Below are 19,337 nucleotides of genomic sequence, written 5' to 3'. Positions count from 1 at the left end.
TTTTTTTTGTCCTAGTTCTGTAAAATATGCCACTGGTAATTTGATAGGGATTGCATTGAATCTGTAGATGGCTTTGGGTAGTATAGTCATTTTCACAATATTGATTCTTCCAATCCAGGAACATGATATACCTCTCCATCTGTTTGTGTCATCTTTGATTTTTTTCATCAGTGTCATATAGTTTTCTGAGTACAGGTCTTTTGTCTCCCTAGGTAGGTTTATTCCTAGGTATTTTATTCTGTTTGTTGCAATGGTGAATGGGATAGTTTCCTTAATTTCTCTTTCTGATCTTTCGTTGTTAGTACATAGGAATGCAAGAGATTTCTGTGCATTAATTTTGTATCCTGTGACTTCACCAAATTCATTGATGAGCTCTAGTAGTTTTTTGGTGGCATCTTTAGGATTATCTATGTATAGTATCATGTCATCTGCAAACAGTGACAGTTTTACTTCTTCTTTTCCAATTTGGGTTCCTTTTATTTCTTTTTCTTCTCTGATTGCCATGGCTAGGACTTCCAAAACTATGTTGAGTAATAGTGGTGAGAGTGGACATCCTTGCCTTGTTCCTGATCTTAGAGGAAATGCTTTCAGTTTTTCACCATTGAGAATGATGTTTGCTGTGGGTTTGTCGTATATGACCTTTATTATGTTGAGGTAGGTTCCCTCTATGCCCACTTTCTGGAGAGTTTTTATCATGAATGGGTGTTGAATTTTGTCAAAAGCTTTTTCTGCATCTATTGAGATGATCGTATGGTTTTTCTTCTTCAGTTTGTTAATATGGTGTATCACATTGCTTGATTTGCATATATTGAAGAATCCTTGTATTCCTGGGATAAATCCCTCTTGATCATGGTTTATGATCCTTTTAATGTGCTGTTGGATTCTGTTTGCTAGTATTTTGTTGAGGATTTTTGCATCTATATTCGTCAGTGATATTGGTCTGTAATTATCTTTTTTTTGTAGTATCTTTGTCTGGTTTTGGTATCAGGGTGATGGTGGCCTCGTAGAATGAGTTTGGGAATGTTCCTTCCTCTGCAGTTTTTTGGAATAGTTTGAGTAGGATGGGTGTTAGCTCTTCTCTAAATGTTTGATAGAATTCACCTGTGAAGCCATCTGGTCCTGGACTTTTGTTTGTTGGAAGATTTTTAATCACAGTTTCAATTTCATTACTTGTGATTGGTCTGTTCATATTTTCTATTTCCTCCTGGTTCAGTCTTGCAAGTTTATACCTTTCTAAGAATTTATCCATTTCTTCCAGTTTGTCCATTTTATTGACACAGAGTTGCTTGTAGTAGTCTATTATGATGCTTTGTATTTCTGCAGTGTCCGTTTTAACTTCTCCTTTTTCATTTCTAATTTTATTGATTTGAGTCCTCTCCCTCTTTTTCTTGATGAGTCTGGCTAAAAGTTTATCAATTTTGTTTATCTTCTCAAAGAACCAGCTTTTAGTTAGTTTTTTTTTTTTTAAATAAGTTTATTTATTTATTTATTTTTAGCTGTGTTGGGTCTTCATTTCTGTGCGAGGGCTTTCTGTAGTTGCGGTGAGCGGGGGCCACACTTCATTGCAGTGCATGGACCTCTCACTATCGCGGCCTCTCTTGTTGCGGAGCACAGGCTCCAGATGCGCAGGCTCAGTAGTTGTGGCTCACGGGCCCAGTTGCTCCGCGGCATGTGGTATCTTCCCAGACCAGGGCTCGAACCCATGTCCCCTGCATTGGCAGGCAGATTCTCAACCACTGTGCCACCAGGGAAGCCCAGAACCAGCTTTTAGTTTTATTGATCTTTGCTTTCTTTGTTTTCTTTGTTTCTATTTACTTCTGCTCTGATCTTTATGATTTCTTTCCTTCTACTAACTTTCGGTTTTATTTGTTCTCCTTTCTCTAGTTCCTTTAAGTGTAAGGTTAGATTGTTTATTTGAGATTTTTCTTGTTTCTTGAGGTAGGATTGTATTGCTATAAACTTCCCTCTTAGAACTGCTTTTGCTGCATCCCATAGGTTTTGGATCATTGTGTTTCATTGTCATTTGTCCCTAGGTATTTTTTGAGTTCCTCTTTGATTTCTTCAGTGCTCTCATGGCTATTTAATAATGTATTGTTTAGCCTTCATGTGTTTGTGTTTTTTACATTTTTTTCCCTATAATTGGTTTCTAATCTCATAGTATTGTGGTCAGAAAAGATGCTTGATATGATTTCAATTTTCTTAAATTTACCAAGTCTTAATTTGTGACCCAAGATGTGATCTATTCTGGAGAATGTTTTTGGGCACTTGAGAAGAAAGTGCTGGTTTTGGATGGAATGCCCTATAAATATCAGTTAAATCTATCTGGTCTATCGTGTCATTTAAAGCTTGTGTTCCCTTATTAATTTTCTGTCTGGATGATCTGTCCGTTGGTGTAAGTGAGGTGTTAAAAGTCCCCCACTATTATTGTGTTACTGTCAATTTCTTCTTTTATAGCTGTTAGCATTTGCCTTATGTATTGAGTTCCTTCTATGTTGGGTGCATGTGTGTATATATATATATATATATATATATATATATATATATATATATATATATATTTATGTATTTATTTAAAAAATAAATTTATTTATTTTATGTGCTTACTTTTGGCTGCATTGAGTCTTTGTTGCTGTGTGCAGGCTTTCTCTAGTTGTGGCAAGCAGGGGCTACTCTTCATTGTGGTGTGTGGGCTTCTCCTTGCAGTGACTTTTCTCATTGCAGAGCATGGGCTCTAGGCCTGTGGCTTCAGTAGTTGTGGCTTGCGGGCTCTAGAGCACAAGCTCAGTAGTTGTGGCTCACAGGCTTAGTTGCTCAGCGGCATGTGGGATCTTCCCAGACCAGGGCTCGAACCCCTTCCCCTGCTTTGGCAGGTGGACTCCTAACCACTGCGCCACTAGGGAAGTCCCTGAATATATGTTTATGATTGTTATATCTTCTTCTTTGATTGATCCCTTGATCATTATGTAATGTCCTTCCTAGTCTCTTGTAACATTATTTTAAAGTCTGTTTTATCTGATATGAACATTGCTACCCCAGCTTTCTTTTGATTTCCATTTGCATGGAATATCTTTTTCCATCCCCTCACTTTCAGTCTGTATGTGTCCCTAGGTCTGAAGTGGGTCTTTTGTAGACAGCATATATATGGGTCTTGTTTTTGTATCCATTCAGCAAGCCTGTGTCTTTTGGTTGGAGCATTTAATCCGTTCACATTTAAGGTAATTATCAATATGTATGTTCCTATTACCATTTTATTAATTGTTTTGGGTTTGTTTTTGTAGTTCCTTTTCTTCTCTTGTGTTTCCCACTTAGAGAAGTTCCTTTAGCATTTGTTGTAGAGCTGGTTTGGTGGTGCTGAATTCTCTTAGCTTTTGCTTGTCTGTAAAGCTTTTGATTTATCCATCAAATCTGAATGAGATCCTTGCCAGGTAGAGTAATCTTGGTTGTAGGTGCTTCCCTTTCATCACTTTAAATATATCATGCCACTCTCTTCTGGCTTGTATGATTTCTGCTGAGAAATCAGCTGTTAACCTTATGGGAGTTTCATTGTATGTTATTTGTCATTTTTCCCTTGTTGTTTTTAATAATTTTTCTTTGTCTTTAACTTTTGTCAGTTTGCTTACTATGTGTCTCGGTGTGTTTCTCCTTGGGTTTATCTTACTTGAGACTCTCTGTGCTTCCTGGACTTGGGTGGCTATTTCCTTTCCCATGTTAGGGAATTTTAGACTATAATCACTTCAAATATTTTCTCAGGTACTTTCACTCTCTCTTCTCCTTCTGGAACCCCTATAATGCAAATGCTGGTGCATCCAATGATGTCCCAGAGGTTTCTAAGGCTGTCCTCATTTCTTTTCATTCTTTTTTCTTTAATCTGTTCCATGGCAGTGAATTCCACCATTCTGTCTTTCAGGTCACTTATCCGTTCTTCTGCCTCAGTTATTCTGCTATCGATTCCTTTTAGTGTATTTTTCATTTCAGTTACTGTATTGTTCATCTCTGTTTGTTTGTTCTTTAATTCTTCTAGGTGTTTGTTCTTTAATTCTTCTAGGTCCTTGTTAAACATTTCTTGTGTGTTCTCGATCTTTGCCTCCATTCTTTTTCTCCAGTCCTGGATCATCTTCACTATCATTATTCTGAATTCTTTTTCTGGAAGGTTGCCTATCTCCACTTCATTTAATTTGTCTGGGGTTTTATCTTGTTCCTTCATCTGGTACATAGTCCTTTGCCTTTTCATTTTGTCTATCTTTCTGTGAATGTGGTTTTCGTTCCACAGGCTGCAGGATTGTAGTTCTTCTTACTTCTGCTGTCTGCCCTCATGTGTGTGAGGCTATCTAAGAGGCTTGTGCAAGCTTCCTGATGGGAGGGACTAGTGGTGGGTAGAGCTGGGTGTTGCTCTGGTGGGCAGAGCTCAGTAAAACTCTAATATGCTTGTCTGCTGATGGGTGGGGCTGAGTTCCCTCTCTGTTGGTTGTTTGGCCTGAGGCAATCCAGCACCAGAGCCCACAGGCTCCTTGCTGGGGTGAATGGCGGACTCCAGGAGGGCTCACACCAAGGAGTATTTCCCAGAACTGCTGCTGCCTGTGTCCTTGTCCCCGGGGTGAGCCACAGCCCCCTCCTCCACCTCTGCAGGAGACCCTCGAACACTAGCAGGTAAGTCTGGTTCCATCTCCTATGGGGTCACTCCTCCTTTCCCCTGGGTCCTGATGCACACAGTACTTTGTGTGTGCCCTCCAAAAGTGGTGTCTCTATTTACCCAAGTCCTGTCAAAGTCCTGCAGTCAAATCCCACTAGCCTTCAAAGTCTGATTCTCTGGGAATTCCTCCTCCCGTTGCCAGACACCCAGTTTGGGAAGCCTGATGTGAGGCTCAGAACCTTCACTCCAGTGGGTGGACTTCTGTGGTATAATTGTTCTCCACTTTGTGAGTCACCCACCCAGTGGTTATGAGATTTGATTTTATTGTGATTGCACCCCTCCTACCATCTCATTACAGCATCTCCTTTGTCTTTGGATGTGGGTTATCTTTTTTGGTGAGTTCCAGTGCCTTCCTGTTGATGATTGTTCAGCAGTTAGTTGTGATTCTGGTGCTCTTGCAAGAGGGAGTGAGCCCATGTCCTTCTACTCTGCCATCTTGAAGCAATCTCCAGTTTATGATATTTTAAAAAAATCTTTTGAAGATAAAATATTTCTCCTTTATATTTTTCATCAATTTGGTGTCAAAATATATTTCAGTAGAATTGTAAATGTGTGTATGTATAATTAAACCAATTTTAACTTTTCTCTTCTTTCTGTCCTAACCATATAAACTGTAACAATTTATGTTGACATCCCATTTATGAGTATAGTCCCACAAAGTTTTTGCTAGTTTTTGAAGATCTCATTTCTACATTTATAGACACCTTAGGCATATATTCTCAAACATCCCAATCTCTAGTGAATTAATACTCTCTTTTCTTGACTCATAGATATTTACTGGCCTCTTTATTTTTTCTCTCTTCTTTTCTACTGTATACAATCAATGTCTACTAGAACGATGAACACTTTTAAAATCAGAAACTACCTTATTCAATTATTTGCTTTTTTTTTTTTTTAAGAGCAGTTTAGGTTCATAGCAAAATTGAATAGAAAGTACAGGATTCCCATATATCCTCTGCCCAGATACACCTACAGCCTCCCCCACTATCAACTGCACCAGAGGGGTACATTTGTTATGGTGAATGAACCTACATTAACACATTATTATCACTGCAAGTTCATTATTTACACTAGGGCTCACTCTTGGTGTTGTACATTCTGTGGGTTTGGAGGAATGTGTAATTCCCCCCTCCTGTTCCTTGTGTCACTGCTTTCGTTCATTTCACTTACACATAAGCATATATATGTATATGTTTATGCATGTATATACATATATACACATATACATAGGCATACACAATCACATACATTGTTGCTATTATCATTTTGAACCAATTATTATCTGTTAGATTAAGAATAAGAAAGATAAATTATTTTTTGCCTTTATTCATTCTCTGATTCTCTGATTCATTCTCCAGTTCTCTGATTCATTCTCCTTTCTTTGTGTAGATCCAAGTTTATGACCTCTATTATTTTCCTTCTCTGTGAAAAACTTCTTTTAACGTTTCTTGCAAGCAGGTGTATGGCAACAAATTCCCTCAATTTTTGTTTGTCTGAGAAAGTCTTTATTTCTCCTTACTGTTGAAGAATAATTTTATAGGCTACAGAATTCTAGATTGGTGATTTTTTTTCTCTCAGCACTTTAAATACTTCACTGTACTCTCTTCTTGATTGCATGGTTTCTGAGGAGAAGTAGGATGTAATTCTTTGCTTTTCTATAGGTAAGGTGTTGTTTTTCTCTGTATTCTTTCAAGGTTTTTCTTTATTCTTGATCTTCTGTAGTTTGAAAATGATATGCCTAGGTGTGGTTTTGCGGGGCATTTATCTTGTTTGATGTTTTCTGAGCTTCCTGGATTTGTGATCTTGTGTCTGACATTATTTTGGAGGAAATTGTCAGTCATTATTGCTTCAAATATTGCTTCAGTTCTTTTGTTTCTTTCTTCTCCTTCTGATATTCCCATTACATGTATGTTAGACCTTTTATAGTTGTCCCACAGTCCTTGGATAATCAGTTCTATTTTTTTTATTGTCTTCTTTCTCTTTGCTTTTAAATTTTGGAAGTTTCTATTGTGTGTCCCCAAGCTCAAAGATTCTTTTCTCAACCATATCCAGCCTACTTAGGAGCTCATCAAAGACCTTCATTATTCCTATGACACTGTTTTTGATCTCTAGTATTTCTTTTTGGTTCTTAGAATTTCCATCTCTGCTTACATTATCCATCTTTTCTTGCATGGTGTCTACTTTTTCCATTAGATCTCTTAGCATATTAATCATAGCTTTAAATTCTCAGTGTGATAATTCCAGCACACCTGCCATATCTGACTCTGGTTCTAATATTTACTCAATCTCTTCAAACTGTAATTTTTGCCTTGTAGTTGTTTGCTGAAATCTGGTTACGATGTACTGACTGAAAGGAACTGCAGTAAATAGGCCTTTAGTGGTACAGTGGTAAGGTATCAGGGAGGGGAAGCCTTCTGTAGTCCTATGATTAGGGCTCAGTCTTTTGATGAGCCTGTGCTCCTTGATAGTGAATTTCACCAGTGCTTCTTTTTAAACTCTTTTTTTTGGCCTCGCCAGGTGGCATGCGGGATCTCAGTTCCCTGACCAGGGGTTGAATCTGGGCCCCCTGCAGTGGAAGTACAGAGTCTTAACCAATGGACTGCCAGGGAAGTCCTCACCAGTGCTCCTTAATTTTCCCTCTCTTATACAGGACAGGGTAGCTAGAGGGGGCTGGAATTGTGTATTTCCCTTTCCCCATGTGGAAGGCTAGAGGAAGCTGACATTCAGTATTTACCTTCCCCAGGTAGGTTAGGCCCTGGTAAAACCCCAGCACGTTAGGCTTTGGTAAAATAGTTTCTCCTGAGAGCAGGCCTTGTTAAGAAGAACAGAAATCTCCACCATATTTCAAAATGGTTATTTTCCCCTCCCCCTGCCAGAAGCATGAGGGGATATTTCTCCGATCTTCATTCTGAGGACCTGGTAAAACTCCTGGAGGTGAGACTCACAGCAGGTTGCCCCCCTCCTGCCCCACCCACCTCTGCCAAGACTGGATCTTTCTGGAGTTTTAAACTCCCAGACTTGTCCAGCAGCAATTCATCAACTGCAGTTTCGGTTTTTATACCCTGACACGAATTCCCATGGAGGTTTCTGCTGTGGGCTTTCTTTTCTGCAAGTTGTGATTCTCTGTATTGCCTATCTGTCTTTCCAATTTAGGGGGCAGCATTTTGCTCTGTGACCTCTCTTCTCAATCTGACCTAGGAAGAGTTGTTGATTTTTCAGTTTGTTCAGCTTTTAACTCATTAGGATGGAGTGACCACTTCTGAACTCCTTTCCTGATGGACTGGAAGTGTCCAGTTCTTTACTTTATAATCACAAATATGAGTCCCCTATGAGGACAATTGAAGCAATATATCCATATATTCACTTAATTTTTGTACCTAATGCTTTGGAAAGCTTTTGGAGAAAAACATTACTGTGGTATAATCTTTATATTCTCCTGAGAGGTAGCAGAATAAGAGCAAAAGAAGCACAGAGTCATTCTGTATTCATGTTGGTAGGTAAAACCTGAGGTATGCAAAATTTCCTTTTTTTTTTTTATAAATTTATTTATTTATTTGTTTGTTTTTGGCTGCATTGGGTCTTCGTTGCTGTGCGCAGGCTTTCTCTAGTTGCAGCAAGCAGGGGCTACTCTTCATTGCGGTGTGCGGGCTTCTCATTGCGGTGGCTTCTCTTGTTGCAGAGCATGGGCTCTAGGCACGCGGGCTTTAGTAGCTGTGGCATGCGGGCTTCAGTAGCTGTAGCATGCGGGCTCAGTAGCTGTGGCTTGCAGGAGTAGTTGTGGCACACGGGTTTAGTTGCTCTGTGGCATGTGGGATCTTCCCGGACCAGGGCTCGAACCCATGTCCCCTGCATTGGCAGGCGGATTCTTAACCACTGTGCCATCAGGGAAGCCCAAAATTTCCTTTTTTTAATCACTCACTATTTGGGCATTATGAGATGGTAACATAGACACAACCTCAAACGTAAAGAAAATGCACCCTTGCCCCACGTGTGTCCTGAGTCCTCCCTGACATTCTCACTATAAGCAGTGGATCTCACATAGAAGGGGCATGATAAACACAAGTTGACTACATTCTTTCTTTGAAGTGTCACAAATAATTTTTTTTAACCTCTCAAAATACAGATTGTTCCTGAGCTATTAAATATTTCATCAGTGTGGTTAATTTTTCCACATGGATTATTATCCTAGAAAGCTCATAAAATAAGTTTTTTGGAGATTTTGTTCTCTGTGACAACTGTTATCCTAGGCATTCAGTAAGCAATCCATGCTATTTTCCCAACTTTGGCTCTCCAGAAAAATGGGTCACTAATACTTTGTATGTATTTTTCATATTTTTCTGCATAGAATATTATAACCTGATGAACATAGGGTTCAAAAATGATATAAAAATTCATAGGTGAGGGAAATTAAGTTAAGAGATCTTTGGGGGCTTCCCTGGTGGCACAATGGTTAAGAATCCGCCTGCCAATGCAGGGGACGTGGGTTCGCGTCCTGGTCCGGGAAGATCCCACATGCCGCAGAGCAACTAAGCCCGTGCGCCACAACTACTGAACCTGCACTCTAGAGCCCACAAACCACAACTGCTGAGCCCACGCACCACAACTACTGAAGCCCGCATGCCTAGAGCCCGTGCTCTGCAACAAGAGAAGCCACTGCAATGAGAAGTCTGCGCAGCGCAATGAAGAGTAGCCCCCTCTCGCCGCAACTAGAGAAAGCCCGCACGCAGCAACAAAGACCCAATGCAGCCAAAAATAAATAAATTAAATAAATAAATTTTTTTTAAAAAAAGAGATCTTTGGTTAAGATCTTAATCTTTGGTTAAGAGATCAAAACAGAGATCACAAGCTAATGGCATCAAAGACACACACTTTCAGTGTTTCAGGCCAGCAGTGTGTACCAACAGCCTTAAAGCTGTTCATGCCATTTTGTCTAGTTATTCCACTTCAAAGTGATTCCAATTATTACAGAGTTATTCATCGTAACATCATTTATCATAGCAAGACAACTAACATTAGGGGAGTAGGAAAAACCAGAAAATTTTTTTTTATCTTTTTGGTGGAAATCCAAGCAGCCATTGGCATAACCTTGAAAATGTTGTCATCCATGCCATTATCTTTGTTATTTCTTTTTCAGTCCCTTGACCAAGGGTAATTTCACTCATCTACTTTTACATCATTTTGAACATCATGTTCATCAGATTACAGAAAGTATGTAGTTATCTTATTGCTGTCCATTAAACTGTAAACTTGTTGAAGTGAGGGATTTTGCCTTTCACATTTGTGTTTTTCTTGAATGTGGCATATGTTACTAGATTTTCAAGAAAAATACAGATTAAAAAAGACTAAGTCCTTCAAAGGAATTTCAGTTAGCATGATTTAGTTAAATAACACCAGCCCCCCCAAAACATGATTCAAATTTCAGTTAATATGCTATGGTAGGGAGTTCCCTGGTGGTCCAGTGGTAAAGAATCTGCCTTCCAATGCAGGGGACGCAGGTTCAATCCCTGGTCAGGGAACTAAGATCCCACATGCTGAGGGGCAACTAAGCCCATGTGCCACAACTACTAACCCACACACCTCAACAAGAGAGCCCGCGTGCTGCAAACTACAGGGCCCATGTGCTCTGGAGCCTGCACGCCACAACTACAGAACCCACACGCCCTGGAGCCCATGCACCACAACTAGAGAGAAGCCCGTGTGCCACAACTAGAGAGAAGCCCACACGCCACAGCAAAGAGCCGCATGCCACAACTAAGATCCCACATTTCACAACTAAGACACGACGCAGCCAAAAAAAAAAAGGTATGGTAATAGTAACTAATTACATAAAGTACAAACGTTGCTTCTCACTCTTCAGTCTATAAATCACTTCCTAAATCATTTCCTAATAGAGGCACATCGTGATTAGTGACCAGTCACATCACTGCTTTCAGAGATAGTTGGTGATTTGTCACTGGACATCCGTTATTCAGTTTATGCACAAACAGCAAAGTATGTGTCGTGTTGCCTCTTTGTCTCCCAATGATAAATCCAAATGACATTTTACAAAAGGATAATTGAAAGAGGAAATTGGCCAACAAAAAATGAATGTGAAGCAAAACAGCAAAATTGGTAACACTGGAAAGGGAACTTTGAATCAAATGTGAATAGAGTCATTGCAGAAAGAGCTGACTATGGGAATGTTGACACTACTGCTGTTCAAGAGAGTCTAGGTGTACAGCCAGAGGAAAGTAATGAAAGTGAACTTGTGGACATCTATAAGGCACTTGGTTGTGAGGAAAATAATGAAGATGTCCCAGAGGAAGTGACGCTGGCAAAAAATTTCACATTAAAGGAACTTTTGGAAATATTTCATGATGTTAAAAGTGGGAAGGATAAAATGTTGGAAGCTGATCCAAACTTAGGAACACTGTAGTTCACCAAAGTGTAAAAAGAGTGTTTGCTTCTTATCATAAGTTAATTTGGTGAGAGGACAAGCACTGTTCAAATTAACCTTGATAAATTTTTTTACAAAGAAATAGGCACTTTACTTTTCAGATTATTATAGTGTTTCAAATTATTGTGCATTAAGTAAATACTAGTTAAAATTTTTTTTTCCATTTCTCTATGTGATTATAACTGACAGTAAGAGTTTTTAATGTTTTGATAAAAATAGGAAGATTTCTCACTAGGCTTTTAACTTTTAACTGTGTTTATGCTAATTTTGATTCTGTCACCAAAATTAAGTTAAATAACTTGCATTATTCTACATATAATGGCAAGAGAATAAAGCAGAATATAAACCACAGTGAGGTATCACCTCACACCAGTTAGAATGGGCATCATCAGAAAATCTACAAACAACAAATGCTGGAGAGGGTGTGGAGAAAAGGGAACCCTCTTGCACTGTTGGTGGGAATGTAAATTGATACAGCCACTATGGAGAACAGTATGGAGGTTCCTTAAAAAACTAAAAATAGAACTACCATATGACCCAGCAATCCCATTACTGGGCATATACCCTGAGAATACCATAATTCAAAAAGATACATGTACCATTGCAGCCCTATTTACAATAGCCAGGACATGGAAGCAACCTAAATGTCCATTGACAGATGAATGGATAAAGAAGATGTGACACATGTATACAATGGCATATTACTCATCCATAAAAGGAACAAAATTGAGTTATTTGTAATGAGGTGGATGGACCTAGAGTCTGTCATACAGAGTGAAGTAAGTCAGAAAGAGAAAAACAAATACCGTATGCTAGCGCACATATATGGAATCTAAAAAAATGGTACTGATGAACCTAGTGGCAGGGCAAGAATAAAGACGCAGACGTAGAGAAAGGACTTGAAGACACAGGGCGGTGGGGGGAAGGGAAAGCTGGGATGAAGTGAGAGAGTAGCACTGACATATATACACTACCAAATGTAAAATGGATGGCTAGTGGGAAGCTGCTGCATAGCACAGGGAGATCAGCTCGATGCTTTGTGCCGACCTAGAGGGGTGGGATAGGGAGGGTGGGAGGGAGACACAAGCGGGAGGAGATATGGGGATATATTGATACATATAGCTGATTCACTTTGTTATACAGCAGAAACTAACACAACGTTGTAAAACAACTATACTCCAATAAAGATATTTTTAAAAATAAATAAATAAAGCAGAATATATAGTGTGCTCACTAAGATTACACTGAATTTAAAAAACATCAGCAACATAAACATGCTAATAGTCCCATAATAATTATTTAATTTAAAAAGTTACCCCCATCTCTTTGGTTATGAAAATATAATACTTTTATAGTTAAAAAATTAATAAAATAGAAAAGACAAGAAGCTAAGATGGAAAATATTCAAAGTAAAAGTTAATTCTTCACTTTGGAAAACAGACAACTTTAACAGTGTACATGGCATTTGCTCTTGTAGTCAGGTGAAAACCCATGTAGTTGCTTCACCTTCCTCCTCTAATCTGCTGTCTTTATGGTCTGTGCTTGACATTCCTGAATGTCTGAGCCTCTTTCCATCTCTTAGAACAGGAAAGAAATTGGAATTCTTCTGTGGGGCCCACTCTTTGTTGCTCCTTGATTTTCCTTCTCAGTGTGTCCCTTGTGTGGACACCTCATCAAGAAATAGGTCCTTTGCCTTCATTTGACTCCTTTTACGTCCAATTTCTCATCCACTGATATCAGGATTAGACAATATCATAATATTGATTTATCTAGTTGTGTTCATACTTATATTTTTAAAGTTAGCAGAATGTGTTTTCCAAAAGAATTCTTAAATGGAAGCTGAATGTAAGAGTCAGATGAAGGGACTTCCCTGGTGACGCAGTGGTTAAGAATCTGCCAATGCAGGGGACACGGGTTTGAGCCCTGGTCCAGGAAGATCCCACATGCCTCGGAGCAGCTAAGCTGGTGTGCCACAACTACTGAGCCCGCATGCTGCTACTACTGAAGCCCACGCGCTTAGAGCCTGTGCTCCACAACAGGAGAAGCCACCACAAGGAGAAGCCTATGCACCACAATGAAGAGTAGCCCCTGCTCGCCACAACTAGGGAAGGCCCGCATGCAGCAACAAAGACCCAACTCAGCCAAAAATAAATAAAATTAAAACTTTAAAAACAACAACAACAATAACAAAATGCACTTCAAGTGTTATTAAGCACGTTGAGTATTCTCCTAGACTTTTAAATTTTAAATCCTTTGCTGTTGTCTTTTTGTTGTCTTACTAGCAATGCTGTTTTAGACCAATTGATACCCAATAGAGATTGAGATTTTTCTCAAGCACCAGCTTTGAATTTTATCATATAACAAAACAAATACCCCCTTCTGCTTCCAATACACTTAGAGCCTTAATCAGTATAAATAATACTTAACCAGATTTTCCAGGAATAAATAGCTAATGTTGTGCAAGTGTAATGGTTTGGGGACTCTAAACTTTTGGGGAGTAGGAAGTGTAGCACAGTGCTGTGTTTTCTGAACTGTTTTTGACCATATACTCCCCAATACCAACATTTTTTTTAAGATTTTTTTTTTTTTGATGTGAACTAGTTTTTAAAGTCTTTATTGAATTTGTTACAATATTGCTTCTGTTTTTTCATGTTTTGGTTTTTTTGCCATGTGGCATGTGGAATCTTAGCTCCCCAAACAGGCATCAAACCGGCACCCTCTGTGTTGGAAGATGAAGTCTTAGCTACTGGACCGCCAGGGAAGTCCCCCCAATGCCAACATTTTTGAGTGCGGTTTCAATATACGTTCATTCATATATTTATAAATTACTTAAATAAGTGTATTGTGTATTATAAAGAACATTCAAAAATAGACTCAACATACATTAAATAATATTTAAATATAATTTGTTTTGTTTTATTTTACTTTTGATAGTATATCAGTATGTTTAATAAGAGCACTATTATTAAATATGCTTTATTACTTCTGAAAAAAATTTATGAGTACTTTCTTATGTAGCAATTCAAAATTCTTGTTCTATATTTAATTTTAATCCTGTCTTCCTGGAAAAGAAATCTCACAAAGATATGTAGATTAAAATGAAAGAAATGTGTCATTGGCTAAACAAATTTTAATCATGACAATAATTTTTCAACTCTATCCACTAGTTATGCAAAGTTTCAGTTGAAATTTGTATAGTAAATTATCATCTTCATGACAACCAATGCTTCTTACAAATTAGCAAGAATATTTTTAATATTGGGACCCAAATTCACCAAAACTCTTTTTTAAAATAATATTTATTTATTTATTTATTTATTTTGGCCGCACTGGGTCTTAGTTGCGGCACATGGGATCTTTAGTTGCGGCACATGGGATCTTTAGTTGCGGCATGTGGGATCTTTATTTTTTTAGTTGCAGCATGCATGCAGGATCTACTTCCCTGACCAGGGATCGAACCTGGGCCCCCTGCATTGGGAACGTGGAGCCTTACCCACTGGACTGCCAGGGAAGTCCCACCAAAACTCTTTTTAAATAAGATAGAAAACTTTGTTTTCAAGTTTTTGTTTGTACAGTTATGATGACATCACTTTTTCAGCAATAAAATGATGGAAACATCTCCAAAGACACATTTTCAAAATCCTTTCTCCATAGCACAATTTTCTTTTGAAAAGCAGTTATTATTTCACCCATTATCAAAGTGTTACTTTTTCCTCAAAGGAAAGATAAAGTTTATGTATTTTTTAAAAATCTGCTAGATAGCACACTATTCATAACAATTTTTCATTATAGAAAAGGTCAATAAATTAGGAATACTTTTCAGTTGTAAAAGGACAGTGTGTAACATGTCCTTAACTTTAAGAACTCTTAAGTGTTTTGTCATGAGATAACTAGTGAACCTCTATTTTTAGTGGCTCTCAACTGTTGGCTATCTATTAGAATCACTTGGAACATCGAAAAACAACAAAAGACAAAAACCAAGAAACAGTTCTCAGGCTTCACCCCTGGAGATTCTGATTTAATTGCTATGGAGTGGGACTCAGATGGTGGTATTTTTCAAAAGCAGCCTAGGTCAATCTCACATGCAGTCAAGATTAAGAACGATTGGTATGTGTAGGACAAAGATTTCCTTGGATACTCTCTATACTGTACAGTATAGAATACAGTATATGGTATATATATAAAATACATAGAGTATATTAGAAAGTACTGTATATATTCTATTTAAGCTAATATAACCCATAAATTCACTTAACTGGGTGCAGGTCAAGAGCAGTATGTTCCAGTATCCAGGAGAAGAAAGACTATGATTGCTATGTCAAATCCTTTGTTTGATAAAACTCTCACCCTTCCCTCTAGTTGTTGTGTTGTTTTAAATGACAGTTTAAAATTTAATTGTTTAAATTAAAAAATTTAATGAAACACTTAACAAATTTAAAGCACATAATATAAAATTTACTGTCCTAATCATTTTTAAGTATACAGTTCAGTGATGTTGACTAGATTTACACTGTTGTATGACAAGTCTCTAGAACTTTTCCATCTTGCAAAACCGAGGCTTCATACCCATCGAATGACTCCACGTTTCCCCCCTTCCCCCAGCCTCTGGCAACCACCATTCTATTTTCTGTTGCCATGATCTTGACTACTTTGGATATCTTATATAAGTGGAATCACACAGTATTTGCCTTTTTGTAGTCCTCTAGTTACTTATTGTTACCCCCTTGTGTACCTTATTTGTCATGTGGCCATCTCACAAAGGGAGGGATGAAAGAAGAAAGCCATGTTTCCATACTACGTTCAATATTTGTTGGGTTATTTTCATATTATAATTGAACGTTCTAACATTTTCTTTCTCCAGCCCCAAAGATAGTCTTGTGTAATCACTATCAATGCCCTCTAGCCAAAGACCACCGGGAACATACCTGTGGTTGAACAAGTTGGGTTTATTCCTTGTTGCAGCAGGGGAGAACACACACCATGAGAACATTGGTGCATTTCAGCAAAAGGATATTTAAAAAGACTTATTATGGGATTTGGGTGATTTTGAGGAAGGTCTAAGGAAACAGAGACTCACTCTAGGTGGGTGCTGTTAGGAAGTGAGGGCAATTCTATGACTGGGTATCTCAATACATCTCATCTATAGAGGGGCAAGGATAAAGCTGTACTTGGTAAAGAAGCAGCAGAAACTCCTCTTAGGAGAGGGAGATGTTCGGTATTTGGTGAGTTTTTCACAGTGACCATATTTTGGTCTGTGCTTAGACAAAGTTATAAAGTGGCGTGTTTTGTCTCACTTTGTCGTGGTCTCAGAGTGGCCTAGTCTGATGTTGATGTTCTGCGAGATTGTTTTTGTGCAGCAGGAGGAAATCACGGTCCAGCCTTTGAGGTCAGTCTCCAGATTGTGATAACACCGAGACCTGGCTGGGAGTGTCAGACCAGTTCCTGGATTTCAGGAGCCACTATTTTCTTCTCTACCACTTTTGGAAATATATAGGTTTGGAATCAGGAAACCTGTGATTCAACCGGTTTCACCACTTACCAGCAGTGTGAGCAACGGCAAATGACTTATTCTCTGTCACTTCAATTTCCTACCTAGAACCTACCTCAGAGGAACGTGGTGAGCATTCAGTGAAGTAAAGCATCTAGAATGCTGAGCAGATTAATCCTTATAGAGTAGGAGCTCATATTAGCAATAAGAGCCTCTTATTTGGTTCTCCCTCATGTGGAATTCTTTTATTCATTTAAGAAACACTTATTGGGTGATTGCCATGTATGGGTCACTGTGCTAGGTGAGCAGGACACACGAGGCCTCTGCCCTCACAGAGCTAGCCATCTAGCAAGGGTTTTGGACAATTAAATAGGAAATTTAATAGAGGGTGAAAGGTTCTATGAAGGAGGACTGCAGGAGAAAGTGATGTTTAAGCTGATATCTATCTAATAAATGCACGGGGTTATCTGGGGAGGAATGCTCCTGGTAGCAAGAACAGCATAAACTAAAACAAAATAGAGAGAACATGACACAGCCTGTTTGGTGGAAAACAAATGAACAAACTAAAAAACCACAAGAACAGAAAGGAAAAGAATTCTCACTTTTTCAGTGCACGCCGTATAAAACAATTTCGTTCCAAATCTTGTACACAATTTTGTATGCCACAGCAATAGTAATTATCACTCGTTAATTAATTAATGATGATACAATGCTTTGAAAATACAAAGTGCAGCACATTTGCTAACAAATTGGTGATTAGCATGATTGCTGTTTCGATACAGCCTCTGTTTACTCTATGCACTTGGACTTCCAACTGTCTGCTTGCCTTCGTGCACCAAAGACAGCTGCTTCACAATAAGCTTGGCGTGGTGGCTATTTTTGACTTTCCTTTCCCTGGGTTGTGAATGAACCTAGGAATGACTAATAGTGGAGAGGAAAAAAGTGACTGAATGACTTGCAACATCCTCTCCTAATAAGTCATTCTGCAGTGTTTATTACTCTCTCAGTGTCTGATACACTAAAATCTGGCTAAAAATATTGGGAGTCTGTGCTATAGGGGCACCTGGTGAAGCAAATATACCAAAGGCTATTTTTGGTTTAGTATTTAAATTTCCTTGATTGGGGTCCACCAAATAAACGTAACTTCTTGTGGCTTCCACTTATACCTCTACTATTGCACATAGTGTCCAGAGAAATAATGACTAAATGGAATTCTAGCAGCTTGTGTCTTTTCCCTTGATAAAAAAGATTTCAATGTTATCATCTTCTACCAGTTAAAAAATAAAAAACAAACCCTCAAAAAATAAAATTTAAAAAAAACTGAAAAAACAAAACCCAGCGCTAATGAGTTTTGATTGTCAGTGAAGATCTGAAGGCATTTAATTTATAATTAAACACTATCAAAGTGGTTTTTTTTTTGTTTCTGCAGCGAATAACCAGGATAAGCAGGTATGGGTGGTAGCTTTCTCTTGATAAAAATCCCATTGACTAGTAGAGGTAGTTACATCAAAATGCTGGCTTTAACCAGTCTGAAGGAAGCTTCTGGTGAAATGTTCATCTCCTTTGTGTGTAGAAAGCTCTTGAGTGTCAGGTGACTCGTACACTTGGTTGGTTGCCTAGGTAAGCTAATGGGAATTAGGCTTGGAGAGGCTGCACTAACAGACCTAGGCCTGGAAGTGGTTGGGGACTTGTTTTTGTTTCATGTGCTGAATATTTACAGCTATCTTTTGGCCTAGTATGGTCCCTACCATCAAGAACTTACTTTGAGTAGGGGAGAAAAGACACATTTACAAATATATTTATATTAAATGGGGCAGATGGTGGCAAGTGCAATAGGAGATGACAGATCCATGCTAAAAAGGGAGCAGGGAAGGGGGAGATTACTCTGAGCTGTGTAGTTTTCATGGTGGAGGTGGTTTTCCTTGAACAAGAGGAATTATTTCAAACAGCAGAGATGGCATTGTGGGTGAGAAAAGGAGAGCATTCCAGGACTTGGCAATGGCAATCACAAGAACACAGAGATAAGATGGCACTAGATGTTCAATCCTGTCTTTTCTATTAGGAAAGGGTGACCCAATGTCGCAGTTTTGTTGGGATAGTCCCATTTTATACCTTCTGACCTATGGTAACTGTGGTAAACTGAATAATATTTCCCATAGATGTCTATGTCCTAATTTTCAGGACCCATGAGTTTCTTACCTTACATGGTAAAAGGGACTTTAAAGATATGATTACATTAGGGATTTTGAGATGGAGATATTATCTTGGATTAGCTGGATGGGCCCAATGTAATCACAAGAGTACTTTTGGAAGGGAGGCAGGAGGATCAGAGTTGGTAGTAGGAGATGTGATAATGAAGCATGAGGTTGGAGTGATGCTGGAAGGGGTCATGCACCAAGGAATGCAGGCAGCTTCTAGAAACTGAAAAAGGCAAGGAAACATCCTGCCCTCAGAGCATCTACCAAAAGCCAACATCTTGAATTTTACCCAATGAGACCAATTTTAAATTTCTGACCTCTGGAACTGTAAGAAAATAAATTTATGTTGTTTTAAGTCACCAAGTTTGTAATAATTTGTTACAGCAGCAATAGGAAACTAATACAGTAACTATATTGAGCCCTTTTACTCCCTCACAAATAACCTGGTTTGGTGATAAATTATATCCTTATTCTCTGCCCTAGACTACAGCAGTTTATAAATCCATGGTTCTGTCAAAAGTAACT

The 19,337-nt window shown here is 38.5% G+C and overlaps 1 protein-coding gene across 1 annotated transcript in view; it reads left to right on the top strand.

Moving 5' to 3' along the window:
- LOC309629284 (uncharacterized protein) overlaps positions 1-19,337 on the top strand; it is a 1,158,831-nt gene that overhangs the window by 102,204 nt on the left and 1,037,290 nt on the right. The window lies entirely within an intron of this gene.

This window comes from Balaenoptera borealis, assembly GCF_965194805.1.
Source record: "Balaenoptera borealis genome assembly, chromosome: 5".
NCBI lineage: Eukaryota > Metazoa > Chordata > Mammalia > Artiodactyla > Balaenopteridae > Balaenoptera > Balaenoptera borealis.
The sequence above is the reverse complement of the archived record's forward strand: the minus strand, read 5'-3'. Positions and strand labels throughout refer to the sequence as shown.